Genomic DNA, 6,000 nt, shown 5'->3' with positions numbered 1-6,000 from the left:
TGATGATAAATCTATTGAAGGCATATTTTTAGGATATTCAAGTCATAGTAAAGCATACAGGGTTTTCAATAAGTGTTCCAAGTATATTGAAGAATCTATGCATGTTAGTTTCTGTGAATCTATTGATCAATCTGTTCATAAGCAAACTAACGATGATGATGTTGAAAGTACAGATTTATTTTTAGATAACACAGCTAAGTCTAATGAAGATGATCATCAAAGAACATTTGTTGATATCAAAGATCATCCTCAAAAGCAGATTTTGGGAGAACTGACAAAGGGGGTTCAAACTAGAGCTCAGCTAGAACGGATTGCAAACATGGCTTTCATTTCTCAACTTGAACCAAAGAAGATTGATGAAGCCATCATTGATGAGTTCTGGATGCTAGCCATGACTGAAGAACTGAATCAATTCCAAAAGAATGAAGTTTGGGATCTTGTACCAAGACCAAAGGATCATCAGAACATTGGGACAAGATGGATCTTCAGAAACAAGCTAGATGAAACAGGTAATGTTATAAGAAACAAAGCAAGACTAGTTGCTCAAGGATACAACCAGGAGGAAGGTATTGATTTTGATGAAACATTTGCTCCTGTTGCTAGACTTGAATCTATTAGAATGTTTTTAGCATCTGCAAGCTATATGGATTTCAAATTATATCAAATGGATGTTAAAAGTGCCTTTTTAAATGGTTTTATAAATGAAGAAGTTTATGTAAAACAACCTCCAGGATTTGAAAATGAACAATATACAGATCATGTTTTCAAACTCAAACGTGCTTTGTATGGATTAAAACAAGCACCTCGTGCTTGGTATGATAGACTCAAAACCTTTTTATTAAAAACTGGTTTTTCTGTAGGCAAAGCAGACTCTACTTTATTTGTGAAAATAGTGAATAATCATACCCTAATTGTTCAAATATATGTGGACGATATCATCTTTGGATCTTCTAACAGCACTCTTTGTGAAGAATTTTCTAAGTCCATGCAGAAAGAATTTGAAATGAGTATGATGGGAGAACTCACCTACTTTCTTAGACTGCATATTAAGCAAACCAAGGATGGAGTTTTCATCAATCAGTCTAAGTATGCTCGTGAACTTCTGAAGAGGTTCAACATGAACTCAACTGCTTCAAAATCTACTCCTATGAGCACTACTACTGTTTTGGACAAAGATAAAGATGGTAAGTCTGTCGATACAAAGGTATACCGAGGTATGATTGGATCACTTCTCTATTTAACTGCTAGCCGTCTAGATATTATGTACAGTGTTTGCTTGTGTGCTAGATTTCAGTCAAATCCAAAAGAATCACATCTTAAGGCTGTAAAAAGAATAATGAGATATTTAAAAGACACAGTTGATTTTGGATTATTCTATTCAAAATCCTCTACATTTGATTTAATCTCATACAGCGATGCTGACTTTGCTGGAAGTAAATCTGACAGAAAAAGCACAAGTGGAACATGTCATATGCTAGGGCACTCACTTGTATCATGGTTCAGTAAGAAACAAAACTGTGTATCCTTATCAACTACTGAAGTTGAATACATTGTTGCTAGCCTAGCCTGTACACAAGTTATCTGGATGAAACAAACCTTAAAAGATTTTGGTTTAAAATTTGAAAATACAACTATTTTCTGTGATAATACTAGTGCTATAAACTTATATAAGAATCCTATTTTACACTCACGAACTAAGCACATTCAAATAAGACACCACTTCTTAAGAGAACAAGTCTTAAGCAATATAATTAAACTCGAATTCATACCCACTAATCAACAGTTAGCAGACATATTCACTAAACCATTGAAACATGAAGACTTTACACGAATTAGAAAAGAACTAGGAATATGCAAACTAAGTGACTTATAAATTAATCACACTTATTATAATACTTCTTATAAGTTTTGTTAAAATCTTATTTTAAAAGTTTTTTTTATCGATTTTTGTTAGTCAAACTAGGTTTCCATATTCACGTATACTCTAAACTCTTATAAGACACATTCTTTATGTCTTTCAACTTGTCATCTTTCAAGTACACATCCATTATAACTCCTTGTCCTATCTCCTTTCACTCATATCCATAAAAACTATTTATATTAAAAGCTATCATGACATTGTTCACATCACTCATCTTATAACTCCATTATTATTTTTGTCCTTTTGTGAAAACTTCTCTTACGATAAATTGATTCACCTTCAACATGATAACAAATGTAGAAAATGCCAAGTGGCATTACATTTGGGGATTTTTTAGGAAAGTCTCGGGGTTAATTAGGCATTAGTTTAGATAATTTAGGCTAGGGGTAGTTAGGTCTTTCCACCCAAAAATCGCCCCCCCTTAGAAGAGTCCAATTTTTTTAAAACATTTGATTTTTAACCTAAAATTTTTTTATAAATAGAAGGCCATAGGGGGTCGATTTTCCCATCTCTCTCCTATTGGATTCTTGGAGCTTCTCTCTCCTCTCCAGCCCTTCCTCCATTGCTGCAACTCCAAGGTATGAACTTCTTCACTTTTCTTATTTTATTTAATGCTTTTTAATGCTTTAAACCTAGATTTAGGCTTGGACACCCCTCCTTATGGAAGATCAACCATGGTTTCACCTCAAGAACCATCAAGAACCAGCAAGAACAATCCAAGAAGGTGATCTAACCCTGTTTTGAATAATTTACAGAGATTTTAATCCATTAGAATTGATTTTAACATGATTCTTTGCATTATTAACCAATAAAATATATGATTTACCCTTTTTAATGGGTTAAATCTATGTTTTAAAGGTGATATCAAATTCCAGCCATTGATTCCCTGTTTTTAATTTATTTTCATGGTTTATTCATGTTTGTTTTACGTTCTATAGCATAGAAATAAGTTTTTTTTACTGTTTGTGGTTTATTTTATTTATTTACATTAGTTAATGCATGGTTTTTCAAGTTTCTTAAATTTCTGTGTGTTCTAGGTTTAGAACAGTAAAGATGATGTTATTTCGGATTGAAGCACTCATTGTTTATTTCTGATTTTTTTATATGTGATGCATGCATGAGTTATTGAGTTACTGTAGAAAAATCAGAGGTTTTGGGTCTCGGGAACCCTGTCAAAAAAATCAGACATCAAATCGGGTTTTTAAAGCTTTAAAATCGTGGTTAAAATCAAGAAGGTAACTTGCTGTGATGATATTTCTCTCATCTTATATCCGATTTTAGATCTGTAAAGTGCTATGGATTCACATTGAGTAGATCTGTCTGCTGTGAAATTTTCGGATTTTTTGATCACTGTTTATTATTTTTCCCCTTTTAGAGAATCTGTTTTTAATTTTAAAACTCGTTAGGGTTTACCAAAACCCTAATCAGACTTGTGTTAGTCATAAATCCCAAACCACAGATCCGATTTTAGATCTGTAAAAAATGAGTATTGTTATTTTTCTGTCTACTGTTCACCACTAAAATTTTAGAGATTTTTGTTTATAATTGCTATTTATGTCTGTATTTGCAATCTGGAATAGTTGTTTTAATCCCTGTTAAGAGTGATATATTTTAGCTCAGATTGCCGGAAGGGTTTCTCCCTAACCGGAGATGATTTTTCCGATCTGTAAATTGGGAAATCTTTGTTTTTCTTCTTAGTTAGTCTCTGTAAAATTTCATAAATTTCCATGGAGATTTGACCCCTGGTTCAGGTCTTGGATTGAGACTGGTTGGTGAATTAGGTCAAAAATAGCATATTTTAGGGTTTAATGCAATTTTCGGATTAATTTAATGTCAAAAAATTATTTTTATAATTCCAATTCGACATTAGGGTTATAAAAAGTGCAGGTACCAATTTTTATGGATTTTGGAATCCATTTGATCTCTTAATTAATAAAATTGCAAAACCGGGTTCCTGAAAGATCCAAAAACACTGCTAAAATCACAGTTTTTGTGATATTGTTGGATTTTCGTGCATAGGCATATATTTTTAGGGTTTAATCATGTTCATAATCATATTAGGATGCTTTAGGTTTAATTTTGTGCTCATTTGATTTCATTTAGTGCATAAAACCTAAATTTTTACCAAAATCTCTTTCTAAAAACCCTGATTTCAAGGCCATAGTCTTGCTATCGGGGGCAATTTGGTCATTTGACCTAAATTTCGAAATCCCTAACCCTAATTTTCATATTTTTAAGCATGTCACATCATATTTAGCTTAGTTTATTACATTCAAATTTCAAAACTTGCATTTTATCAAAATATCTTTCTAAAAACCCTAATTTCAAGGCCATAGTCTTGTTATTAGGGGTATTTTGGTCATTTGGACCCCAATTTCGAAATTTCATATTTTATCTTCCTTATTTATTCAATTTTATTTCATACTTTATCATTTTGATTTAAGGGAATCAAGGAAAAGGCTTATATCTGGCAAAATCCAACAATTTCCTGATATTGTTGGATAAATCTAGAAAAGCCAACATATTTTCATTAACCAAGTTTTCTAGTTTTGCAGGTACATTGAAGACTTTATTTTTCATGTATTTAAATTTCAATAGTGATGTAATTTGTAATTAAACTTTGGAATAAGAATTTACATTTCCTGCTTAGCTTAGGCAGCATTGCATATAGTTTATTTTTTTAAAATAATGTTAATGTGTGATGGATGATGATTCATGCATATTCAAACTCACTATGGTCTACACGAATGGCACATGCACTAGCTTCTATGAAGTTTATAAACTTGGTGGAATTTGTATTTATGGCCATAGTCAGAATACGAATGATACTCAGATTTATGATCTTCACATTAGCCACATTCAGCCTACACTCTTAGGCTAACTTCAAAATACACTGCATTTCTCAAAAATACAAAAAGTATTTCTCAATTCCTTAAATCCATATTCATTCATTTCATGCATTTGCCAATTCCAATTCGAATTCTAAGTCAAGGAAATTGAATTCCTCAAAATCTCCTAAGTCTTATAGCAAAATCGATTTTCCCAAAGACATTGAATTTCAAAGGATATTTCAAGTATTTCCCAAGTTCCAAATTCAAATTTTCTAAGTTAGAATTTCAATTTTCAAGTTTGAATTCAGAGAAACCAAGTCTCTCAGAGTCGATTTTCACCAAATGTCAAGGATTCCTCAAAATCGATTTTATTTCTTTCAGAAGTATATTTAAAATCCCAATTCACGATTTTCCAAGATTTACATTTTATATTTCAATCATTCAAAGCAAACATCATGTTTTCAATTGTGCATTTTTCTGAAAATTCATAGCACATGCCTGATTCTATGTGCATTTAGAAATTAGAATATGATTTAGACAATTTGAATAAAGTAGAGCATAAGATTGATCCTTGGTTCAATTACCCCTGTTAAAGGTGGCAGGAACGGTTGAACCTCGTACCGAAAGGCGAGTCCCATTCTTCGGAATTTTCCCGCATTTTAAAAACGGAGGCGAGTTATTTTCAAAATCTTTTTCAAAGGTCAGTTTGATTTGCAAAAGTAAAATTTTGCAATGATAACAGGTTTGGCGACCGTGATGGGACCTGTCTTTGCCTGATCAATCTAATGTTCTACTTAGTTCAAATTGTCAAAATCGATTTTCATGGAATGTCAGCTTTGCTTTATGATATCATGTGAACCTAGGAGCCTAGACTTGAACCCAGCTGACATGGAATGCATATAGACTAGGTATGGTTTGGTAGGACCATATTGAGGAGAATTATTCATGCTCACATAGACTTAGGTCTAATACAACACTCCTCAATTTAGGAATTGTATGAAAACAATGCTTGCGTCTTCAAATATTTCAAAATTCTATCTCTTTAGGACTTAGAGCCTTCTGTTTGATTGCATGTGCTCATGTTTTTCAAAAATCACCCCACCTATATTGTCCTGGTCTTCACGTTGCTGGGCTCTCTTCCAGAACCATAGTTCGGGACAGAGCCTCACAACTGGGCCACTTATTTGGGTGAAAACCCCCCTGCCACGTACCAAGGGCCATAGTCCAACGTATATCGGCAGGTGCTCA

This window comes from Nuphar pumila, chromosome 3, assembly GCF_984573655.1.
Source record: "Nuphar pumila chromosome 3, dmNupPumi1.hap1.1, whole genome shotgun sequence".
In the NCBI taxonomy this organism is placed as follows: Eukaryota; Viridiplantae; Streptophyta; class Magnoliopsida; order Nymphaeales; family Nymphaeaceae; genus Nuphar; species Nuphar pumila.
This window is presented reverse-complemented; position numbering follows the sequence as displayed.